The sequence below is a fragment of the Miscanthus floridulus genome, chromosome 5 (genome assembly GCF_019320115.1).
Source record: "Miscanthus floridulus cultivar M001 chromosome 5, ASM1932011v1, whole genome shotgun sequence".
NCBI classification, from domain to species: Eukaryota; Viridiplantae; Streptophyta; class Magnoliopsida; order Poales; family Poaceae; genus Miscanthus; species Miscanthus floridulus.
The window spans coordinates 12,691,056-12,717,108 of NC_089584.1; the positions used below are offsets into that span (position 1 = coordinate 12,691,056).

The 26,053-nt window shown below is 48.0% G+C and overlaps 1 pseudogene; it reads right to left on the reverse strand.

Annotated features, from left to right (window-relative positions):
* Positions 1-12,224: 12,224 nt before the first annotated feature.
* Positions 12,225-21,570, reverse strand: LOC136449526 (uncharacterized; annotated as a pseudogene).
* Positions 21,571-26,053: the final 4,483 nt, after the last annotated feature.

Sequence of the window (26,053 nt, forward strand, 5' to 3'; positions counted from 1 at the left end):
GGGCTCCACGGGAGTGTGATACCACCCTCATCTTTTACTATCATATAGTAATACTTTTCGCCCAAACGAAAGGGCGTCGCCCAAACGAAAGGGCATTCCGTTCCTTTGATTACCCTATGTAACTTGTATTTTAACATCCCAACCGATCACACCCTACCATAACCTATGGTTACAAGTAGCTGAGCCTCGTGGGCCATGCCTAGGTTCTTAAGGTTGCAGCCTATGGGTCAACAGGCAGGTGTGAAAAAGAAAGGACCAAAAACAAAGCTACGCTAGGGTAAAAACAAGGGCGGATGGGACAACGCTCCCCTCATGAGTGATTTCATCATAAAACGAACTTAGAATATTCACGAATATAAAGCTGTTCACATGGGGGCTCCCCCATGAACTCATCTCTTACATTAACTGACTATTTCTACCCTAAACTCTATTATGGCCTCTTGGCGGCATCGGCTGTCGGTACGGTCGATAAGGACGAAGTCAGCTCACTTTCGGTTGGGACGTCATTCGGCTTTGTTGGGGGTAGGACGACGCTCGCCTCTAACCCGGTCTCCACTCCCATCATAGGCTAGATGACATCTTCCTAGTGCACGTCTTCAACCATGGACGAACGGTGAGCCTCCATCACCCACTGCACGGTGACCTGCTCGGCAACCATCTATGCATGTGGCACCAAACTCTCCCCCAGCGCATGGATTTTGTCTGTGCTCCACCTGTCAGCATATCCTCTACAGATGGTCGTGAAGTCTAGATCAGGGTGATGGGTCACCGCCGAGGTAAGCACCCCCGTCGTTCCATAGAACATATCGTCGGAGATGAGCGCCCAAACTTCATTCGTGACCTCCACCAGCTGGACGATGGGTGTACTAGTGCTCGGTCCTGACCCAAACATCTCGGAGATGACCACCTACGTGATGTTGCAAATCTGGTCGAGCTCTCCCTTGAGAGCGCATCACTCCTCAAGGGACTAGGCTAGCGCCTCCGTGCCCCGACCGACCGCTGCTTTGACCATCTCCAGCTCTTGCTCCAGAGAGCCGATCTTTCCACGTAGTTTTAGAAAAAAACAAATTCAGAAGCAAAGGAAAGGAAAAAATCAAGGTATCAACTAAGGGCAGAATAGGTACGTACCAAGGCGGGCGCTTTTGATAATGGAGAGCCCTTCCTCTTGCCGGATCACCCTCTTGAGCAGTCGAGCATTCGACTCCTCTATCCCGAGCATCTACCCTCGGACCACAACCACTTCTTGTTCAGCGTCTGACTAGTCCATCTACTCCGCCTCTAGAGCCTCCATGGACTTCTGAAGCACCGCCTCGGTCTCCACTAAGTGGACCTTTGCCACGACAAGTTCCCGCTCGGCAGCAGTCGCCCGCTCGACCGCACGCAGCTCCGTCGCCCGTGCTCCCATCGCTTCATGTGCTCGATCTTGGGACTCACGGCAGACGAACTCTAGTTGGTGCTTGAGCTCGTTAACCCACCGTGACACCATCACTTCCTATTCCATCCGACCATGCTCCTCCTGAAGAAATCAGGGCTTACAGATCGACATCATCTCCAGATCCTGTGAGACAAGAAGCAGGCATGCTGAGACACCTATTGAAAGGCCAAGGAGTCAAGGACAACACCAAAAACATAGAGAACTTACCTCTACAACACATGGCAGGTCGACTATCATGGCCTGATGGATGAGCTCAACTCTCTCCAAGGCCACCTTGAGCCTCGCCTTGGTAAGGGTGAGATTGGACTCCATCGATAGTCCTCTCTCCCTAAGCAGGTGCCAGAGCTTCACCTCCTCCTCATCACAAAGGACGAATCAGGACTTTCCTAGCTTGCCAGGTCAAGGCCACACTAGCTTGTGGGTCACCCCCGACCCACTGGAAGATCCAACCGTCGTAGTATCATGCGATGATCAGATCATTACTAGCTCCCGGGATGACGGGATGGCCGATGGCTCCACCCTGGTATCTTCCTCACCGGACAAGGGGATGTCCAATGCTAGAACTCCATGGCTCGTCGGTGGATGCACTACCTCCGACCTAGTCATGGTTCCTCCCGACCCCTCCAGCCCTGACCAAGCGGGCGAACCGTGCGCTCCTCCACCAGGCAAGGTAGGGAGCCCGGTTTCCCTCCTCTTCTCCTCCAAAATGATTGGGGGAGGGACCGTGAGAGTCACCTCTGACCTGACCTCTGCCATCACCACAGGGATCATCGCCATCACAGCCGCCGCCATTACCGCCGTTCTCATGACTGGCCAGGAAGACGTAACCCCTAGTAGGGAAGGTCACGCCGTCGCTAACCTACTTTCCCCGTCGCTCATTGTGACCGGCTGTAGGCTGGGTCTCCACTCTTCTCACATGGGAGGTGGGTAGATTCCTAGTCCCACTAGCCCCTGGCCGCTGTCAAATAAGCGCAGGTTAGTCACACTCAAAAACTCAACTATGAGAACAAAAAGGAGCATGAATGCATACCTAGATGAAAGCGGTAGAGCCCTGAAGCCTCGACCGGCTGACAACAAGCCAACTGGACGAGGACCACTCACAGGTCATGACCCATGCCCCCTCGCATTGGTCGAGGAAGGGGCAGACCTGGCCGGTCCTTGGCGAAACCACTAGAGCAACTGGCGGGCATCCCCCATTGGGGGTCATGCACATGCACTGACCCCGAAGATGTGGGGGAACGATCACGTCCTCTCGACCGACCGGTGTGCTCCGCCACACTCGGAGCAGAGGGGCACAAAGCCAACGATGCCCCCAAAGGGCGCAACGACCACGCCCGCTTCACCTCTCGTTTGAGGGTGGTGTCTTCACTCACAGCGCGCTTCCTCGACTTAGGAACATCGCCGCATGTCTCCACATCATGCCCACCGTCGATGGACGCAGCCGCGGGCTCACGGTGCTCCACCAAGGTCACAACAGCGCCCCTAACTTTTTCATCCTCTGGGGCACTTGTGTCATCACCCATCTCCATGGGCTCCTCCGACTCAAGCTCTGCCTCCATGTCACTCCAGCTCTCGCCCCCTGAACCCGCTAGTTGATCTCCTTCTCCTTATCGAACCTCCTCCGGGCCTTTTTGATTTTCTTCTTCTTCTTAGCAAGCGTCGCCTCCCTCTGGACAGCTTGCCAAGCCACACCTTCCGAACCTCTCAAAATATGTGGCTGAGATTTATATCCCGCGAGTCCCTTCAAAATGGGTAACTCGGAATCAATCAAAACATCAAAATAATAAGGAAAAGGTCACAAAAAGAAGGGATACCAAATTGGATAGCTTCACGATGTGAAGGGGACCGGCCGTCCCTTCAAGGGAGTCTTTATACCTTAACTACAACACCCAATCGAGATGACTCTAGACTTCATCTTTTGTCAACTCCTCCGGCGATGCGCGGTCGGGATCCATCGGGCTAGAGTATTCCCATATCGGTTGCGTTCTTTTCGCCAACGAGGCGACCCAACGATGGAAGAAGGTATGGAAGACCCACGACCCATTGAGGCCATGCTGCACAAGCCTCTGAAGCGCTGTCATGATAACCTCCAACTTATTCTACTGATCGGCGGGACCCCACGACCAGCTTTCCCTCCTCTCCAGCCTTTTTCCAGTAAATGTGAGGAATGGTGCTTCCGTCGAGTTCCTGATGTAGAACCACTCACCATGTCACCCTTGATTGGAGTCACAGAGGGACTACACAGGGTAGGGGATTGACTGCTTTGGCTTCTTCTGCAAGACGAATTCCCAACCAGCGCGATTCTGGGCGGCTTCCCCTTAGACAGGGCTCACCCGCTGAAGATCCGCCGAAAGAGGTCCACGTGCAGCTCCATCTTGAGGAAGGCCTCACAGATGGTAATAAAGCCGGTGATGTGTAGTACCCTAGTCGGGTTGAGGTGCTGCAGCTCTAGGCCCCACTCGTTGAGGTGCCCGCATAGGAACCAGTGCGCGAGATACCCAAGCCTGCGCTCGTGGAAGGCGAGGAAGGAGATGACCTCATCGGCGTGGGGTTGTGGAACAACTTCTCCTAGTGTAGGAGCCCTCCAATGCGCCACCTCCTTCAATGGGAGCAACCCCTTCTCAGCAAAGGCGGCCAGCACCTCCTCATCCATGTTGGAAGGCCTCCAATTCGACATCGTGCCTTGGATTTACGAATGAATCTGTGAGTTCTCCTCTCCCTCGCTCTACCCTCCTCTCTCCTAGAAACCGCCATCGCACACGAATAGACTTGGCAAAAGGGAGGAAGGAGGAACGACAGTGGTTGAAGGAAGGTGAAAGGACGGGAGGAAAATCCTCTCCCTTCTGCCTATTTAATGTGGAAAAGCATGCAATGGGACGTGGCCCTGGCTGATGGGACGTGCCCTGCTAGACGAAACATCGTCTGGTTAGCGGGACATGGCCTAGGTAGGGCCCACTACTATTGCAACCTAGGCATGGGAAATAAGGCACAACTGCATGCAAACGATCCTCCACCTTCCCAGGTAGGGTTTGGAAGGACCCACCAATAGAATCTCTATCGAGGAGAGGCCAACAGGTCACCCGAGTTGATTGGACGGATCGGGCGACTATCGAGAGACAGGTAAGGAGCAGTGGGATGCCTCATATGGGTTATGTTGACCCCGTCATGAATGACTGACATGGATCCCATTCGGACATATCCGATAGGAGCTCCCTAGACCCATCACTCGAACCATCGAGGTAACCTTACCAAACCCCTTTTTTATTTTTAGTGCATAATCATTCATTCATCCATTCTCATATATGCATTCATACATTCATCCCATACATCCAAGCATTGCATATGCAGTTGTTGCATCACAACGCTTCATGTTGCATCACGAAGCAGTAGTCGCCTCATTCGATATGAGCGACGACTGACTGAGGTTCAAAGGCCGACCCATAAAGGGCTCGAGGCTGCCTCATGTCAAACAGAGCTAGGGGAGAAAATGCAAATGAGCCCTAGCAGCCCTCGCCCGATCCGCTCAGAAGCGAACATTGTCATCTTGACCTTCTCGTTCGATCCTGACCTCGAGCCATGCCCACAGAATCTCCATCGAGGGGAGGACAGCGGGCCACCTGAGTCGGTCTCCGGAATGGCTCGGGCATCTATTGAGAGGCGGGTTAAGGAGCAGTGGAATGCCATATGAGGGCTATGCCAACCCCATTATGAACGACGGACCTGGATTCCACTCGGACGTACCCGTTATTAAGCTCACCAAGCGCATCACTCGAGCCATCGAGGCAAGCGATGTTAGCTCAATCCCTCCGGTTGTGGAAACCGTGGATGGGGAAACACATGAAACTAGACCGACCCCTTGGCCATGCCCAACACTTGGGTTGGTGCTCCGTCTCGCCCGACCCCTCGGTCGTGCCCGACACTTGGGTTGGCGCTCTGTCTCGCCTGACCCCTTGGCCGCACTCGACACTTGGGTTGGCGCCCAACACTTGGGTTGGCGCCCAACACTTGGGTTGGCGCTCCATCTCGCCCGACCCCTCGGCCACACCCGACACTTGGGTTGGTGCTCCGTCTCGACCAACCCTTGGCCGTGCCCGACACTTGGGTTGGCGCTCCGTCTCGCTCGACCCCTCGGCCACGCCCGACACTTGGGTTGGTGCCCGACACTTGGGTTGGCGCTCCGTCTCGCTCGACCCCTCAGTCGCGCCCGACACTTGGGTTGACGCTTCATCTTGCCCGACCCCTCGGCCACGCTCGACACTTGGGTTGGTGCTCCATGTCGCCCGATCCCTTGGTCGTGCCCGACACTTCGGGTTTGCACTCTGTCTCGTCCGACGGCGACCCACAATCTTACACCCACCGGGTGCGCTCGTGAAATGAGTGTAAACAACCACTTCATGACTTCATAGAAGTCCCAAAATGGCTCAGGGGCTCCTGTCGGGTTCATAAACCCGGGGTCCCCAATGGACCCGCTTCCTAGCAAAAACTCAGCCCAGTAGACGGCGTAGAAACAACGTGCGCCTCCCAGGCCAGCCCAGATACCTAATGATAGGCCAGGAGAATGATCCGGTTCCCGATCGAAAGGCCTGGCCAAGGTGGGGGCATAGTCCGACTCTGACCTCCTTTTATGACCGGGATACATCGGACCTCTGCTTGCAACTCTTACCCGACTGACATGGTCGGGGCCAACTGGGAACGACCGACCGAGGACGCCCGTTCGGTGAGGGCTCGAGGATCAGGCGGAGCAGATAAGGTAAGGATCTCAAGTCAAACCGCAATACCGAGGACCGTACCCTGCCATACCCTGCGCACCTATAGGACGGTGCCACCAGGCCATGCCAGAAAGGCACTATGCAACCTTCCAGGCATGTCAGAACCCAATCAGTATTATAAGCGCCAACATTTGCCATACCAGGCGAACATGGTAGAGCCTGCCACATGCATCTGGACATCAACATTATTGTGGGCACCGATGACTGTCTCGTACCCGACAGCGTGGGCAACAAGACTAGGTGGCACACGTATACATTCTCTCTGACTTGTAAGAGCCCATCCCCTTCGACTATAAAAGGGGATGAGCTCTCTCCTAAAAAGGGGCTAGCTATTCTGACTCTGGCACTCTTAAAAAAGAGAAGCTAGATGATTCAAGCACTCGAGGACCTAAGAACTCAAATAGCTCAATAGCTCTAGAACTCTAAAGCTACACAGAGCATACGATCCAATACTTAGCGCATGTTAGAGCTCCCGTCACTCTCGGCCCTTCGGTTCAGAGTCCGACCGGGCCTTTAACACCCCCTTCTTATTCCTACTCGTTTATAACCCCACAGCAAACTTCGAGCACCTGGGCTCAGGAATAAAGTCACCGATCGATTAAAACTAGACGTAGGGCACGTTGCCTGAACCAGTATAAATCATGTGTCATTGAGTGCTAGGCCACATTCGATCACAACGCACGATAAAACTATAGATACTTGTTGATCACTTTTCGCACCGACACTAAGCTTATATACTTTTTGTTGTTGTCATATGTTTTTTCCAGTAATGCAAATGAACACGTTAATACAGTCATACGTAGTGAAGATGGCAACAGAAGTTCCTTTGAGTTATGTTGTTTGCTAAATTAATTTGCTAACCAAAAGAAAAACATTAATCTATTTTTAATATCTTAGTTACTTGCTGCTCATCTGTTCATCCTTGGTCAGTTCTGCTCATTTGTCCTCTGTGTTCTGTTTCCAGTCATGAATGCTATTTTGAATTGCCAAGGTTTAATGAAAATTTGGTTATGCTACTGCAATATTATTTTAGTTCGTTCATGTTTGGGTACGCTACTGCAATATTATTTTAGTTCGTTCATGTTTGGGTGCCCAAAGCATTTAAGCGTGTACCATAATTTAATAGAAATTTCTAGAACCATATAGCTCAGGGGGTGTTTGGTTGCCCCTCCTAAATTTTAGTCGTTGTCCTATCGGATGTTTGGACACATGCATGGAGTATGAAATATAGACTAATTACGAAATTAATTACATAGTTTATAACTAATTTACGAGACGAATCTTTTGAGCCTAATTAGTCCATGATTTGACAACGGTTAGCTATAGTAAACATATGCTAATGACATGTTAATTAGGCTTAAAAAATTCGTCTCGTATGCAACACTCTCCCGACACACCTCCTAAATTTTAGTAGCCGGATCCAAACACCCCCTTATAAATGGGCACTGTGATTTCAGAGCGAATTCTTAATTAATCTCAAACATAATCTGAACTAGGCTTATATAATTTTTCCCTGTGCTAATATGTTCTCAACAATATTGCAAATGAAAACATAAGTACAATCATACATAGTGATGGCGGGAAGAGAAGATGCTTCAAGTTATGCTGTTAGATAATATCGTTGCAAAAAAGATGCATCATCATCCGGCCATTAGGTTCATATATTCTTTGTTTTATGGTTCCTTAATTTTGAGAGATTTATCTTTTAACCAAAATTTGTGTCAATATTAGCCATAATTTGTAGTGCATATTTCTTTCTTATAGTTCTCGATATGTTTACCTGCTTACTTCCTTCTTCCATGCTCGGTACGAAACATTTAAAAACCTCCTTTCTTTTGGTTATTTTCTTTTGCTGCTGGTCTTAGACAACTAATACAAATAAAAAACCAAAACAATGGTAAGTTCCAGGTTACTTGATCAACCTGCTTCATTTATTGCTTCCTTCATGAATGACCACAATTTTCACTGTGTACCAAACACCTATAGGTTCATCGATGTCCGTTACGTGTTTAGGGTGAATTTCAAGGAAAATATAAACTTGCATGAACATGCCAGGGTTCCTTTTAGGGTGCTTTAGGTATCCATGTTTCAGTTTTGTGAGTGTCAAAAGAAATACCCACAATCGCAAATGCGGCTTAGATCAGCAAGGTCGTTTACCATTTCGTTTTGGCTACCTTCCTGCCATTTACTTCTGGTTGCTTTGTGTCAGCTCCTATCAGATATATACTCCCACTATTAGCGCTACATGTTACATTTAGCATTGGTTGCCTGTTGCTCAAAATTCACATCTGCCATGTCCATGCTCCATTATAGCGGTCCTTGGTTTTTCTTTTTTGTTCACAAAATGGGTTCAAACAATTTAGTCCATCCTTTTGTAAAAGGACAAAAAAAAAACCTTCATCCTTTTTATTATTCTTATTTATTTTCATATTCGCAACAGACAAATGAAGAACTTCGCAGTTTTGGATTGCAAATGCACGCCTGCGCTATTAGTTCATTCATCTATACATTACCAATATTTAAATGCCTGTTCTCTACAGGAACATATTCATCTAAGATGTCTCTTATCTACAGGAACAAGGCTGCAAGTGCACTGTCGCAATCACGCACATTTCCACAGGATAACAACTGGTGGTACATCGGGTGCGAAAAATGCAGCAAAAAAACAACTGATGATTCCAATCCATTCATCTGCAGCAAATGTGGTTGGAAATGACTAAGAACTAGGTACTGCTTTGCGTGTTTGAACTCTTATGCACATAGAGCTGAATAACCAATGTTACCACCTTTTAACTCTTATCTGTTGCTGCTTGTCAACATCTGCACAGATACAAGCTCTCTTTTACCGCAGCGGACGACACAGCTGAAGCCCACTTCTTCTGCTATGATGAGGCACTGCAGTTATTATTTTTTCAGATAGCTAATCTTCAGAAACACGGTGTTTTATTGGGTGCATGATCAGACAGTGCATGCTGAAAAAACAGATCAATCCTATTTCAGCTTCAAGGCTGGCTGCGACAAGGTAATAATCTGAGCATCGTTAATTTCATGGTTCGATGGTTTGCTAATCATGATTTCTGCAGCCATATCATTATTTTTTCCTACTGCCTTAAAAAACTACAATGATCTCTTTGGTGTCCTGTATGGTTCCGTAAGCTGTTGTCAAATGTTTCCTACCACAAGCTATGTACCTCTTGTCCTCTTCCAGTGCCATATTCAAATTCCTAATTTTTAGCTGCATATCTGGATTTTTATCAACTGCCACGAAGCTCCTATCAAGCGCTGTATCCTTCTCGTGATCACTGTTTACCACAAACGCTTAATTATTGTCACTCCCTCCTACAGGAAATACATGATATTTTCGACCAGAGGCTTCAACTAGCAGTAGCTAAACAACTTGATATTTGCTGCTTTTCATGATGGATGCCATTCAGTAAGCAAATGTTGTTTTTAAATCTTTAGTTGGTTTTATATACAGAATTCTTCCTCCTTTGATCTATGCCACGCCTATAATTTTTTGATCCACACATTATTGGTCTTCATAATCCTATATCTATGCGCACATATGCATGGTTAATATGGAATTATAAAAAAAACATATATGCACGTTTTTTTAATCATGGTCTACCATTGTGGCAGGTACGTAACGCACATTAGAGTTTCAAATATTATTAACCTTTTTCTATCAACGAACAAGAAGGGCAATTTAGACAGGAAGAGAACCTTTGCTCTGATTACTGCTTAGGGAGTCATTTGGATGATACATTGTTAATTAACGTGTACATTCATCCCATACAAACTTCTTTTGAGTTCCTGAATACGTGCAAAATCTCATATACTTGAATCCGGTTGCATCACAAGCAAAATGTTATGCCTGCATAGATGGTTAACTGTTTTTCTGGTTATATCACAAAACTGAACCTTTCTTACATCCCCAAATGCTGGTTCGAACATCTTATGTGTTCTAACAGAGGCTGAAAATTCCTTAAATACATTATAGGATTATGAGTAAAGACGAGGCCCCTTAATAGCTTATATGATCAGGTTTTATATTATGCAAGTTCACTCATGTGGGCCAGGCTGCTGATACTCCTACTATTTGTATGGTCATGCACTCATGTGCAGCGGCTGAGAACAGCAACGGCTATCAGTTTTGAGGCGAGTCCGGTGTAGCATTTCTGCATGCTTTATTAGTTTTACATCGATACTGTATACAGACCTAATGCTCCACCAATGAAGCAAACATATTAGAACCCAACAAATTGCCATGCTTATGCATCGATCCTCATGGCACATCCCCTGAAGGTAACAGATGGTTCTTCTACATTTGGATCATGCACTGTCGTTAATTCATTGCTTGCTATGCATTCAGTACCTTTGATTTATCCATATTTACTTTCTTTTGTTATTTTCTATGTACTATATATTTCAAGTAATACAGTATATAAATATGTGGTCTATAAAAGGCATGGATATTTACGGTTTATATTTCCCCATAATTCTAAGTAACATTATGATATGATGCTGTACATGCTCCTTAGCTCAGAGGTTGTACCGACAACTGTTTGTAGACTCGAACCAAGAAGATATCTGCAACGAAGATATTCTCTAAGACAATGCCTTACAAAATGGATGAAAGCACTGCATTGATTGATTATGGTCAGGTCCTCCCCCTCCCCCCCCCCCCCCCCCCCTCCCCCCCGCCCCCGCACACACACACACACCCAAAACAGTAGGGGACCCAATAGGATTGACGACTATTACCATTACTGAGTAGCATCCAGTTGGTACCTGAAAAAATTACTATTAGGATTCACAGATATTTCTATTTCTAAGTAACATCCAGTTGCTGCTTGAATCAATAGTTATTACATTTCCATATGCCCATATACAACACAGCTATCATGATAGCCTTCCTCTTTGCTGTAATCTGCTGCCAGTGCTCATTCTTTTCTGATGCCCAATTAGCTATTTTTTTCCTATGTTGTATGCAAGTCTTAAACATCCGAGATTGAGGTCTGGGTGGGTCCTTTGCACCTGATTCCTCCAACATTTGGTTAGTCCATTCATGCCTTGTCTATGCTTATTTTTTGCTCTTGTGTGTGCTATTTCAGGTTACATGCCTTCTTTTTCTTGACCTGTTGGTTAAGACTCTTACGTTATTAAGAAGATAGGTTCGTTCCATGGTATACATTCTAATTGCATATTCAAAGGCAAATTACATTAGTCACAGACAAAACTGATTTTATACAAAAGTTCTTTTAAACAAATCTACCGCTTTTTAGTACCCACTCATATATACAAGTTTGACTAATATACACACACACACATATAACTGATAGGTAATAATCCTTTTTAAGAAGGAACATATCAGAGTCTTACAACAAAGGGTCTCACTTTGATTGACATCTGCTGGTTCCCACTTAGATTTACATGTGCTTAATTTCCCTCGTTAGCTTCTTCTATCCTTTTCTCCACTTATCCAGGACAGTCCTGATGAAGGTTAGCATGAACTGCTCTCAAAAGGGATATATAGAGTACATAGATGCTGAAGAAGAGGAGACTACCATGATCTCCATAATCATAAATGGAAGTGAGACATGCATATGTAGCTACCTGAACATATTCTGAGGCCCTTATGTATGAAACGGATTTTGTCTACCATTCTGGAGATTCTTCTATGTAAATCAGTTCACTTTTCTTCATTACAGTAGTTTGTTGTCACTATACAGGCAGAGATGAATAAAGGATCCAATACTTCTTCCTGATATATACTAAATCCGTCAACATTTCAGTTCCATCCCCGTATTACACGTTTGAACATTTACTCTTCAGTCATAGTTTGCCTATGCTATGTAAATGACCAGGTCTTCTGATCATAAAGCTTTGCCCTCGCGAGCGAAGGAGCGTGCCCTTCACTAGTTAAACAATCAAACAAACAGATGGCGCATGTTAATCATATACCTACCAGCAACGCAAACTCAGAACATGCAGAACCTGATTGCACTTCCACACTACGGTAGCACATAACAGTCATCAAGATCAATAATAAGCCAAAGGCAAGAACAAGTCTGAGGTTTGTTACACGGACTCGCTGACGCACAATGCCACATGGTCAAATTCGTTATTGAACTTTTATGTTATATGTACCAATGGGTGTTCTCATTTGAAGAAGAGAAACGGCAAATAATGCTTGCAATTTGGATGGGACACCAACCGCTTCAGAAATCTGAACGTTGAAATCCTGTAGGTTGCGATCCAACAGCCAGCTCTCCTTATTCCGGCTGCCTATAACTTAGCCGGCGAGAAGATGATATGTACAATGGACCGGGCACAACCTTCGGTATTTACAAGGTGGGATGATCATCATGCAGGTCAAGCGGCTGCGGTCCTGAAAGATGGGCTGTCGGACTTCAGAAACCGGAAATATTCCTTCTGCAACATCTGCCCTCCATTCACTTGGTCAAAGCTGCACCTGTAGAAGCTGGAGATAGAAACTTGATTATTGAAACAAGTGATGCTTGGGAGATGGTGGCACTCGCTAGATAGGAACAGAATCTGCCAAATCAACCCTACAACTAACTGAAACTATTCCAAGAATCAATCTGCAAAATCAACTGTCCCAAGAATCAACATGAAACTGTTCTAGGCATGACTTTCCACTGGCTAATGTATTTTTCATAGCTATAAATAACAGGCTATTGCTGTGGCATTCTGAAATGCAACTACCACATGACTCAATAAATACACCTGTTCAATGAACATCGGTGGCCCAAAGGATCGATTCGATGAATAACAAGCGGCATGTTCGCTTGGTCATAAACGATCGTAAATTTCCAGCCAGAACAGTATTTTTCTCTCACACCAAACCAGCCAGCAGTAATAATCCACGATCATATACGGTCGTTTTAGCCCTAGCCGAACAGGCTGAAGTATGGCTCCAGTGGCTCAAACAGGACATGCAATAATGAGGGTGACAAGGCCAATAATATCTTGATCCAAAGCAGAGAAGGCACCACAGTTTATATTTCATTTATGGTTCAGTTTGCAAGAACGAACTCAAGTGGGGGGGGGGGGGGGGGGGGGGGGGGGGGGGCAATATTTGCTCACAACCAGCACTAAAAATGTAGATATTCCAAATTTGCTGAAAGTAAAACCTTGAAATTATAAAATTTAATTTGCTAAGGTAAGTACCTGCCATCCAGGCCAACCATCATCACAGTATTCTGGGCACCAAAGGCTACTATGTAACGAGTGACTTCTGGTAAATGGAACTGAGCAAATGACCACTCTGAACTGAAATACTTCGGCAGGATCCCTGAAGAAAAATCAGCAGAGAGAACTTAGTAACTTGCATTCCTTGAGAAACCCAGCCCAATACTCTCTAAATATTATAAAATGAGATGGAAGGATTTGGCTAACATGCAAATAATTCATTATGTTTAACAAGATGTATGGTTATATACGAGTTTAGCTGCTAGAAAATAGCTTGTAGCTTGTAGCTTGTAGAACGGGCGTACCCAGTGCAGAGAGCTCCTGCTCTGTGCGGGGTCTGGGGAAGGGTGTCAGTGGCAAGCCTTACCCTCGCCTGTGCAATGCGAGGAGACCGCGACTCGAACCCGGGACCTTCCGGTCACAGGCGGTAAGACTCTACCGCTTGCACCAGGCCCGCCCTTCAGCTTGTAGCTTGTAGCTTGCTTAATTTTTTCATGCTAAAATAGCAGAATAGGAGGTTGCATGATTTTATGTTTTGCGTGAATCCTAAATACTTGCACACTACTCAGTTAATTGCTTAGTACTTGTACACTTCCAGGAGATAGAAAAATTTCGAGCCAGTGGTCTTCTGTTAGCTAACTTGGGAGTTCAGAATGGCTCTTTTACTGGATGAGTGGATCACCTCAAGCCATATGCTAGCAGACAAACTTTATGTTTCAATAATTGAGAAAGCAGGCAAGAGAGCGTATGCTCCCATGAGCGCATGCCTGCCAGTTCCATAATGTGACTAAACAATATCAGAGGGAAATGTTGAGGTCATTGCAATGATATCACAAACAATCAACGTATGAACTGAACTCCATAAAACTGACCCCAATACCAGGAAGAAAACAATTGCATCTAGTCAGGTACTCAGGTCAGAAGTCTAGAAGATCATGAGAATGCATGGCGCCAATGGACAATGAAACCAAAATAAATCATCTAAGATCCTTGTGACTGGAAGTGAAGAAAGTAGCCATCAATTAGGTTCAAAATAACTTACAGATAGACAATTCCATAGGTATCGCACTGATATACATCTCATCTAATTAACTTCACAACAATAGTAAGTTTAATGGCACGACTTCCAGTAGTGAGATGCAGAACAGATCAAACAAGAATGGGTGCAAACCGGAGTAGCATGTGTACCTCTCATAAAAGACAGTGATGAACTCGCATTGGATCCAGTGTTTGCCTGAATAAGAGGATCAATAGAACTGGAAGAGTTCTGGTGATCCATTCGTTCAAGAGCGCGTTGCTCATTGCTTGCATCCTCCCCAGCAACTCTGACTCTCAGGGAGAAAATATGAACAGTCCCTTTGTCGCTGGACACTGCCAACCACTGCACGTTGGGTGACAACGCAATGCTATATATTTCTGCTTTGTCAAGCCCTCTGCGTACCTACGTGTCATTTAGATTTTAGATCATTATGCATACATCCTAATATTTATGAATTATTATGACATCGTAACCAAAGAGGCAACAGAACAAAGAAGAAGACCATGCTTTTTATTCACAAAGGAGGGTGTCATGCAATGCAACAAAAGAAAAGGATCGCCATAGATACAATTCTGGAGAGCAATAGAAATTATGCTCACCTCTTGTAGGCGAGTGCCATCCATTGTGTTGAATATTCTGATCAAAGTGCCCTTCGTGCTTGCAGTTGCCAGTAGAAGACCATCCATTGTCAGTGACATGCAAGAGATGTGTGAATCATGAGCTGGGATTGTCTTCGCCATCTTCAGCCCGAAATGCTCCACGCGAACATGCCCCTGGTGCACCCCAGGGCAAGCCAACACTGAAGTATTGGAATGATGAGAGAGGCAGCAAAGTCCCTTGGGATTTGACAGGGTGTCAATCTGGTAGAGCAGCTTCAAATCGGTGAAGTTGTAGACGAATATCTTGCGCTCGAGGACAATCACAATGTAGTCCTTTGCCAATTTTACAGCCCGGACATCAGAGCGGAAGGCGAATTCTCCAATGCAACGGCTCTGGTGATCGTCCCAGATCATCACCTTGTTCGGCGGGTACTGCACATTGGAGCCACCACCAACAAGAGCAAGGATGTTGCAACGGAACAGCATCTCGACAATCCCGAACCCGCCGCTCTTAAGGTCCCTCCTGAAAGTTTCCTTGAAAGGCTCGCAGTTAAAGATCCTGAACCCGTTGCTGGTACCAGCAGCGAAGCATCCACAATCCTGGTTCCAGGCAACCGAGAACAGCCTGACCTCCTGGTCATCACCGCGGCCCGCTTCAGGATGGGCCGTAGGCGCTGGCAGCGGCCAGGCATGGGGCGACTCAAATGTTCCAAGCTTGCCCGAGGGGTGAAGACCCCGTGATGTGGAGACCTGGGAGCTCATTAGCCGCCAGTGAACACAAATCAATCGCCTTTGAACCACAAAGATTCAGCTATCACAAAGGGCAAAAGCGGTCGCCACTGACGAAATTCAGGGTGTCCTGCAGCAAGTAGAAAGCATCAATAGCAGCCAAAGAAGAGAAAACCTTGGATGAAGTGTAATCTGTTAAACAAGTAAAGAAGCATCAGGTTATGGATTGCCGGAGCTTATAGCTAATATAATGGAGTGGAGTGTTTGGTTTGGGGAAAGATCGCCGGAGCTTATATCTATAATGGAGTGTTTGGTTTGGGGAATCAACCAATTCTACCTAGGTGATGTATCATGACTCCATTCCCCAAATTTTGGAATGACCTCATTCCTCATACTAGTATTAATTATTAGCTTGTGAGGAATGAGGTGGTGATAGATCAACTCATTCTATTCCACAAACCAAACAAAAAACTAGAGAGTAACATGATGATGGACCACTTCGTTCCACAAACCAAACACCCTCTAATTGTTTTAGCACTCAATTTGTCAGTAGCACAGGAAAAGGCATACTGCATAGCACTCAATTTGTCAGTAGCGCAGGAAAAAGGCATAATACATAGCTGGAGGTTTGTAACCAAAGGCGAGGCGAGGCGTCATTACGGCCTTGCCCACTGGGGTTCAGGATGATGCCCCCAAAGAGGTTGGAAACGACAAGCTAACGCTAATAGGTACGCCGCCGCACGGCAAACGAAATTCACCAGAAACCGAGTGGGGCAATTGGATTCGGAACGGACGGAGGGCACATCCATGATCCATCGGGGGAAGCTCCCTTCCTCACCAGCGAGCGGAAACGGAAATCATATCCCATCCCGGCTCGGACGGATCTCGCGACAAGGGAACAGAATTGCAGCCGCGGCGGATCTGGGCGGAACCGGGGTAATCGACCGCCGCGCTAGGAGCGCGCATCGCGATTGCCCCCAACAACGGAAGAATGGGACGCGAGCGTTACCTCTTGCGCCGCGACGCGGGAGGGCGGCGGGGACGGGTCCAGGCGAGGCGAGGCGAGCACGCGTGCGCGCCACGGAAGCAATGGGAGTGGGGCAAGCGACGGGCGGGCGGGCGGGCGGGCGGGGGAAGGGCCGAGTGGGAGGGGAGGGGGAGGTACGAAGGAGGAGGAGTCGGGGCTCGGGAAGCGCTCACCTCCGCCGGATGCGTGCGCCGCAATTAACCCCCGCTCCGTTCAGACCGTGCTAATCCCATCACTAGAGCGTCATTACGGGGTTCGCGGGACCTGTGATGTTGTCAACCGCGGGATGACGCTGTTTCGTTGACTGCAGCATAGGCGAAGCAATCCAGTAACGTCTGCAATGGCCGGCACCGGCACGGTACGGGGCGCGATCTGAATCGCGGGATGGCTAGGGGCTAGGGTCCCAGGTACTTGGTCCCCCGGTCCCCCCGGATATTATTGTTAGGCCTTAATTAGATTGAGGTTAGTAATCAGTATTTGGTAATGCAGCACTTTTGTTTGTATTTGACAATTATTGTCAATTATGGTCTAACTAGACTCAAAAGATTCGTTTCGTAATTTATAATCAAACTGTGTAATTAGTTATTTTTTTTTATCTATATTTAATACTCTATACATGTATCAAAGATTTGATGTGATGGAAAGAAAGTGAAAAAACTTAATCTAAATAAGGCCTGAGTGCCACTGCCGCGTGCATGGCCATCGTCTGTCGCCGTCGAGAATGTCCTGAGTTCCCGAGGATTCGACGCTAGTTTACGACATTACTCTACTCCCGAACATTATTTTACTTGCTCCTTTCATTCCTTACACGGGCCTCTGTCTCAGTGCAAACATTTTGAGTCTTCGCTGCGAAAATAGCTCACCGGAGCAGGGCAGCAGGCACGTTACGCAGCAACCGCTAACAGGAGTTGCCGAGCACCATTTGAGAGTGAAAATAGTATGGTGCCCGGCATGACGCATTCTAATGAAGTACTAGATCATTTCATTTCCCAGCTTGAAGAGCACAGCATAACACAAGGATCATATGGATTTCCCAGCTTGAAGAGCACAGCATAAACAATAAAGTATTTGGTGATTTTATTTTCCAGCTTGAAGTGAGCACAGCATTATCAAGGACCATAAGGATTTAACGACACATTCGAATCCGTTGTATATACTCACCATTTCTATTTATGTAGTAATTTGTACCGTATATATGGTCAGGTAAATCCTCAGGCGCTCAAGCATCCCGCGAGAGCCTATACAGGGGGATGGAAATATGCACAGTCACAATACACAACCATGTACGCCTTCAGCTTCAGCTTGGTGTACACTCTCCCAGCACCACATCAGGGCGCACTGCTCGCAGGCGCTGCCAGCAGCAACACACGCACACCCACACACCCCTAACATCTGCATAATAGAGTGGAGCGCTCCAACTTGCCGCTCTTTTGGCTCTCTTAGATTAGAATAGCTGGAAGAAGAGGCTTGTTGAACCGTCACTGAACGACCGGAGGTCTGCTGGCTTCACCAAGGCCCTGCACAGCGGGCACGTTCGCTCCCTCTCAAACCTGCCATGGTCCAAACAAGGCCAAGAAAGCTGAGATAGGTAATGAAATCACTGAAAGATGTGTGAAAATAGTGCAAAGGAAAGGTCGCATGGTATACAATGGGGGAATGGGTACGTGAATTACCATTCGGATACACAATCTTCACAAAAGATGTGTTTGCAGCGCAAAAGGATGGGAACATGCATCTTTTCTTGGCATATCGCACACGAATCTCCAGCAGCAACCACCTGAACAAAGAACACAAAGATGGGTGTTGAAAGATCGAATGCATATCTCAGAACTTTTCATCACTTTATGTTTCCAGACAATGGAAGAAGTGAAGAACATATTAGCTACCTGCTCACTTGTTGCATATGAACCATAATGGAAGTCTTTATGAGATAATGCTCTCAATGCCGTCAAAAATGATTGAACCTGACAAAGGTACAATATGTGTCAGATTGGCTAGGTATCAGTTCAGCAATTAGATAAGTGAAATGTATAGCACCTTTTCCACAACTGATGTCAACTTGAAAGTGAGATACAAGCCAGTGGTTAGAGATGAAAATAGGCTTCCATACTCCTTGTTCAGGAAAAAACGGTACCACACAGGTGTAGGCAATAATGCACGGTACAAAAGTAGAAAATATTCCACAATCGTCAACATTTGACCCTGAACAGCAGAAAAAATTGGTTATAGCTTCACCCGTCTACAGTTATGCAGAAGTAACCAAAACAAACCATGAGCTACCAAGGAAAATCACCAAAATGTATCACAGAAAATGTAGGATAACAAACGTAGATGGCTTACCTGCCTGCGATAGCTACGACCTCTACCGTTCTTATAGTACATCAGCAGCAAACATTTGATAACCATAGCAGTTTGGCGCACCATTGTATCTGCAGAAGATTAAGGGACACATGTGACCAAAGATTATACAAGAAAGCATCGCCATTACGACAGTAACACAGTATTGATGGTTGAACAAATATAAAACGAACGCGATGTTGAAATATATGTGACAGGTTACCCACTTACAACCTAGGAGCAACCTAACTATTTGTAGAAGGCAAGTACATATGCAAACGTCAAGTAAAGCCAAAGCGAACACCTAAGCCTAATTGACAAATTGGATATTCCAGCTCCAGATACTTAATTTGTTCAGGCAGTATATGACTTCAACTGATGCCAGCACTATCACTTTGCAACCATTCTAGAGACAAACCATGTTCGCTTGTCTTATGAGCCGTACTATTTCAGCGAACGAACAGTGTTTTTCTCTCACAACAAATCAGCGAACAGTACTTTCAGCCATGGCTTTTCAGCAAAGCGAATAGGGCCAAAATGTAAATATGTAAAAGCACCATACCATTCACCAAGATGATGAATATTGCATGCCAAAATGGTGGTATTTCTTTTGGAGGAAGCATCATGAGAGGTCTTATAAGGTCCCCATTCTTGTAACACCAATAAAATCCAGATACATGAACAACAAATAATATTGTAATCCCGACAAGAACCGGAATTTTTCTCTCCCTCTGCATGAAAGGGAAACAAAAAAAAATCAAATTAGTCAATATGGTACAAGGATAATTTGTAAGCACTATATTGTCAGTAACAGAGAAAAAATGCATAAAATTATTGAAAGCAACTAAGTTTGAAGATTTAAGGTATCAGAAATTCGCTATGGAAACAGGACTCCCAATCAATACCAGAATTAATCAATTACTGCAGCAATAGAAAGGTTAATCCTGTTTCTGTATACATACACACACATCATGCTTCACACTTGTTGAGTGTGGAACAAAGGTTAAATCATCCTAGAAATCCACCTAATTAATCCTTAGACAATAGCACACTCCAAACAAATGAAAGGACAGCATAGCCTTGGTGATTGCTTATACGCATGCACAGAATTATAACGCCTTCATGTGCAGGAAATCCATAAAATCTATCCATATGATGGTTATGTTACCAAATAGTTAAATGTTCACCATATTTGTTGACTAAAACATTTCCATGTTTAGAACACTTGAAAACATTCATTAGATGAGCAAAAACAACTCTAGACAAAGAACTGGCATTCAGTGAAACCAGAATTATTTAATGGCAATTAACACCCAGGAAAATAATGGCACATAGCAAAACGATTTTTTTTAATCTCATTGCTCTCGAGACACAAATCTAGAATTACACCAGAAGTTCAACAAAACAATCACCAACCTTCAGAGCAGTCTGCTTACGCAGGATATCATTGGACTTGAACATCACTGCAGCAATCCAAATGGTCACAAAGAAACCTGTGCAAAACAACCCAAAACAAATTTAGCCAACATTCCCCACACATCCACATTACTTCAATTCGCAAATAGTGTGATCCTATTTTCTAAGGATCAAGTTGTCATGTACATAATTTGCGCTCTGTTGACAAGTAAGTGAGAAGCACCTTGCAAATGTTGTCGGATGAAGACGACGAGCAGCAGCAGTGAGAAGGGCAGTATCTGCTCCACCCACCTGGCCACCTGCTGTATGTCGTACCGCTGGTACGACGACGAGGATTCCCTGCCGCCCTCCCCGCCGCCAACCGCAGGTGTCGGTTCCTCCGGTTGCGTCCTCGTTGCGTGTCCATCCGCTTCCTCCTCCTCGAGGATCGCCTCCTCGGCCCTCTCGGAGGACGTCCCCGCCTCGCCGGGCGCCACAATCCGGATCGACACCTCACCCGGACCAGCCCCGGTCCCCGGCTGTTGGGTTCCGCCACCGGGATCGGGACGGAGGATGCCGGAGTACTCAAGCAGCGCGGTGAGCGGCGCCTGGATGAAGCTGGACGCCGAGAAGTGCACGCCGTACCTCCTGGACGGCGCGGGCGGCTGGGGCGGCGGCGGCGGTGACGGGGCGCGCTGCGGATGGGGCTGCGGAGGCGGCGCCGCGTCCATCGGGGCCGGGCGGGACGGCGCGCGGGATGAGGGGAGCTTCCAGAGGAGGCCGAGCCCGCCGCGGCGGCGGCGGGGGAGGGCGGGCGGCGCCGCGTCGGGGGCCGAGGGGAAGGGCGGAGGGGACGACGTCGGGGCGGCGCGGAGGCCGCACGCGGCGAGGCGGAGGCGGAGGCGGAGGCGGTGGAGGGGCCCCGTGCTCGTCGCCGTCGTCGTCGCTGTCGCGGTCGCGGTGGGATGAATTTTTTCGGGAGGCTTTGAGGATATTTTGTGGCCTGTCCTTTTGATGATCCTCTCTTTCTTTTCCGGGCATGGGTTTTGTTTGTTTCTTTGCTTTTGCTTGCGTGCGCGGCTGGTTTGGTCGCGCGTGACTGTGTCCTCGTTCGTTAATCCTTTGTGAGGTGCGGTTTTTTTTTTTAAGGGGTGTTTGATCCGCTACTAAAAATTAGGAGATGTGTCGAAAGAATATGGTATAGGGTGTTTGTATACTAATAAAAAATAAATTACATAATATGTCAGTACTCCACGAGATGAATTTTTTAAGCCTAATTAATCTATCATTAGCATATGTTTACGGTAGCAAACATTATCAAATCATGGACTAATTAGGCTTAAAAGATTCGTTTCACACATTAGTCGCAAACTATGCAATTAATTTTGTAATTAGTCTATATTTAATACTCCATGTATGTGTTCAAATATTCGATGGGACAACGACTAAAATTTAGGAAGGGCAACCAAACACCCTTTAATTAGGTAACCCAATTTTTTAACTTATTTTCGTTAATCCTTCTTTTTATTATTAGGTGGCCAATTTTTAACTTAATTTTCGGCATCAGCGCCGGATGCCGGATGGGAAGGGTAGAGGCATACTTCAGTGCTAAACAACATACCATGCTCTTTATTAATTATTTATTTATATATTTTATAGCATAGTTTAGAGCACATGATAAGTTATACTAGTGGCTTCATCGATCCGGTATCTCAAGCTACCGGTTTGCGTCAGTATTGCAATGTAAAATGTTTTGGATAAAAGAAATATATGGATTAGGTTAAATTTGTATAGCGAACCAAGAAAAAAAAAATCTCAGGTCGTCTAAATAAGACATTCTCGCTTGTGTTTGGTCGTCTGAGGCTAGGTGAATCATTCTAAACTTTTAGAAGACATTAATCTTAGGCCTGTAAATATGCCTTGAAAAATTAGATCCGTGACAATATGTATTTATTACATTTATAAATACTTCATCCATCCTAAAATAAACCATTGAAAGTCAAATTATCTAAGTTTAACTAATTTTATAGAAAGAAAGAATAACATCTATAACATCAAAGAAGCATATTATAAAAATATTATTTTATGATATATTTATATATATAATGATGCTAATTTGGTGTCATAAATATTAATGATTTTTCTATAATTTTAGTCAAAAGATGGAGGGGTATATATTATAATAAAAGGTAGTGGTCAAACTTTGAAATATCTGACTTCAGATAACCGCAAATGTTAATTATATGTCTCGTTTGGTAGTGTCGGGTACCTTAGAACGGGGTACCCCGAGCGAATATCAAAGGGGTCGCTAAAGTCCCATCAAAAAATAAAGCTAGAAGATAAGCCGTGGGCCCCTCACCCGCCACGTCCGAGCCCACCAGGCCCTCCGCCTCGCCTCGAGCCTCACGCAGGAGGTCTCGGCGTCCTGACGCAATCTCCGCCTCGCGCGAGGCTTCCCACGGGAGGCCTCGGCAGGGAACACGATCTCCGCCTCGCGCGAGACTCTCCACGGAAGGCCTCGGCAGGGGGTGCATTCTCAGTATCGCGCGAGGCCTCTCGCAGAAGGCCTCGGCAAGGAGTCCGATCTCCGTCTCGCGCGAGGCCTCATTCTCCGTGTCGCTCGAGGCCGGTTTGTCCGCAGCCCGTCGCCCCCCGCCTCGACCGACCCTCCCGATAGCGCGTCATGTCTCATTAATACTTCAACCACTCCCGCAATCTCAGTCGGACGATGGCTCGACGCCACGGAATGGCCGACGGGACCTGAGGTCGCATCAGCGCCATACCGACTGGGACAGGGCACGGTGGGGATTATCGGCCATTGTGTTCTGACGCTGTGCCCACGATCAGCGTCCACACTACACTGTGTCCCGCGATCCCCGCCTCGAAAACAACATCGCACGGACAACTTGGCCCGGGTCATCACCGCCTCCAAGCCGGCACACCAGATCAGCCACCCACTCGGGCCTCGGCACTGTGCACCAAGGTCTCGTCTATCTCAGGGTTTGTGCCCGCCGAGACCCCCCACTGCGGTGCAGCCTCGGCACCGACCAAGCCTCGGCCTCGCGCACAGTCCATCCACAGCGGCTTGCACGTCCGCCGCTGCACCAACTCCGAGGCAGTCCCGGGGCCCCCACGACGCATAGGATCGGATGGGACTGGCACGCCGCCCCAGTACTCCAAGGACGGACCACTCTGACGACCATGCCGCCATAGGAACAGGTCACAGGGCTCGGACATGCCGCCCCTGTTGGCACGACGCCGTATAGTTAGCACATGTACTGCCCTTGCCCTCCCTTCGACTATAAAAGGAGAGGATTTGGGCCACTTAGAGGGGGACGGGAGGAGAATAACACCCTGTAACACACACACTTCCTAGCCGCCTGAGAGCAACGTCTCAAGCAGCCCACACGACACCTCGCCGAGACCTAGGACTAGCTCCCTCTCTCACCTAGCTTGTAACCCCCTACTACAAGCACTTTGGTGCAAGGAATACAAGATCGATCTCTTAGACTGGACGTAGGGCATCGATTGCCTAAACCAGTATAAACCTTGTGTCTCCTTGCATCACCATCCGGGATTAGGAGCACGCAGTTTAAATTCACTAGTCGGTTGAGGACCCCCCGGTCCAAAACACCGACAGTTGGCGCACCAGGTAGGGGCCTCTGCGTGTCAGTTTTGTCACCCCAGCAGGTTCCGGATGGCAGACCACGTACGACCATTGCGTCTCGGTACGGTGGTTTGGTTCGGGAGCCTAGAGTTTATGTCTCTAGGGCATGAGTACGACATGGTACTCCTCACTCCTCGAGCCCCACCAACCGACGATGAAGTCACGCACCGGCAGCCCAGGCGCAGGCGGCGCCCGGGCGGCCGCTCCCGCCGCGCTCGCCAGGCACGACGCGAGCAAGACCACCCCAACGCTACGTGAATTTAGGACGGCACGCCGCTCCCTGCCGATATCCTACAACCAGCTGTTGGCATAGGGTCCCTAGCTAGGGACCTATCTAGCCTCAGCTTGGACAAAGGAAAATCGCCGGTGGCACATGGCGATGCCCAGTCATCAAGCTCCGCTCCACCACTCCCTGAGGAGCCAATCCTGATGGAGCAGAGTCTGGCGATGGCACCATCCCCATACCCTTTTGGGTTGAGAAATGATGCCACCTCTTACGCCTATGCTTACACTGCCGCTCACGAGGATCCCTTAGAACGTCGCCAGCGCTTCGCTCTCGACCTGAGCACCCACGTCGACTCCTTAGAGGAGGACGAGGCATGGCCCGAAGTGGATTTCTCCAGACTCCATGACCCTGGGGCTATGCGCCAGTTCTTGGCCGTAAGCGACTACTGCTTCGGCTACTCTGACTCCGACGACGAGGGTACCTATGACCCCACTCGCGAATGTTTTCACGTCGGGCTCGCGATGCCGAGGGCGGGTGAAGAGGACAAGGGGGCAGGTAGCCGTTCCCTGCTTTGCCTAGGTACGGGCGCCGCCACACCTCCACGCATTGTCCTACCGACTACACGAAACGAGATCCCCGCCCTTGCGCGACCTCAACGCCTAGACCTAGAACAACTCCGTGAGCTCCAGGCCAAGGTCGAACAGGACCAACTTCTTCTACAGCAGCTTCGAGACTCTCGAACAGGAACAGCAAGGTCGCGGCGAAGGCGGAGGAGCCCGACGGAGGGCCCGCGATGTGCATCACCGCATCCATGACGACGAAGGGAGTGAGCAACCCCTAGTCTTCAATCGCGCTAGCTAGAACATCGCGGCTGCGGCAATGCTGGTCCACGCAATGCCCGAGCCTTCTACCACGGAGGGGCGGCGGGTCCGCGGCGAGCTCCGGGATCTCCTAGAGACCGCCGCGGTTCAACAGGCCGAGAGTTTCGCCTCCCGACAACACGGGGGCGTCTCGAACCTACCCACGGCACCGCCTTGGCAGGACAGGGAAGCCCCGGCTCGTTATAAGCCCGCTCGAGCGCCGATAGCCCACAGGGTCCCCGTGCTTCTGGACCGCCTCGGTAATCGACATGAGGCGTAGGGGGACCATGAGGTGGTCAGCAGGCGATGACGCCACGACAACGAGGGACCCGCTCGGGGCTACCACCCACATCGAGGCGGTCGCTACGATAGCGAGGAGGACCGCAGTCCTTCTCCTGAACCACCAGGCCCTCGGGTCTTCAGCAGGGCCATCCGCGCTGCCCTTTTCCCAGCCCGGTTTCGGCAACTAGCCAATCTCACAAAATATAGCGGCGAGACCAACCCCGAACTCTGGCTTACCGATTACCGCCTGGCCTGCCAGCTAGGTGGCATGGACAATGACCTGCTCATCATCCGCAACCTCCCCCTGCTCTTGTCAGACTCAGTGCAAGCCTGGCTCGAGCACCTTCCTCCCTCACAAATCCTCGACTGGCGCGACTTGGTTAGGATCTTCGTCGGGAACTTCCAAGGCACATACATGCGCCCTGGGAACTCTTGGGACCTTAAAAGCTATCGCCAGAAGCCGGACGAGTCTC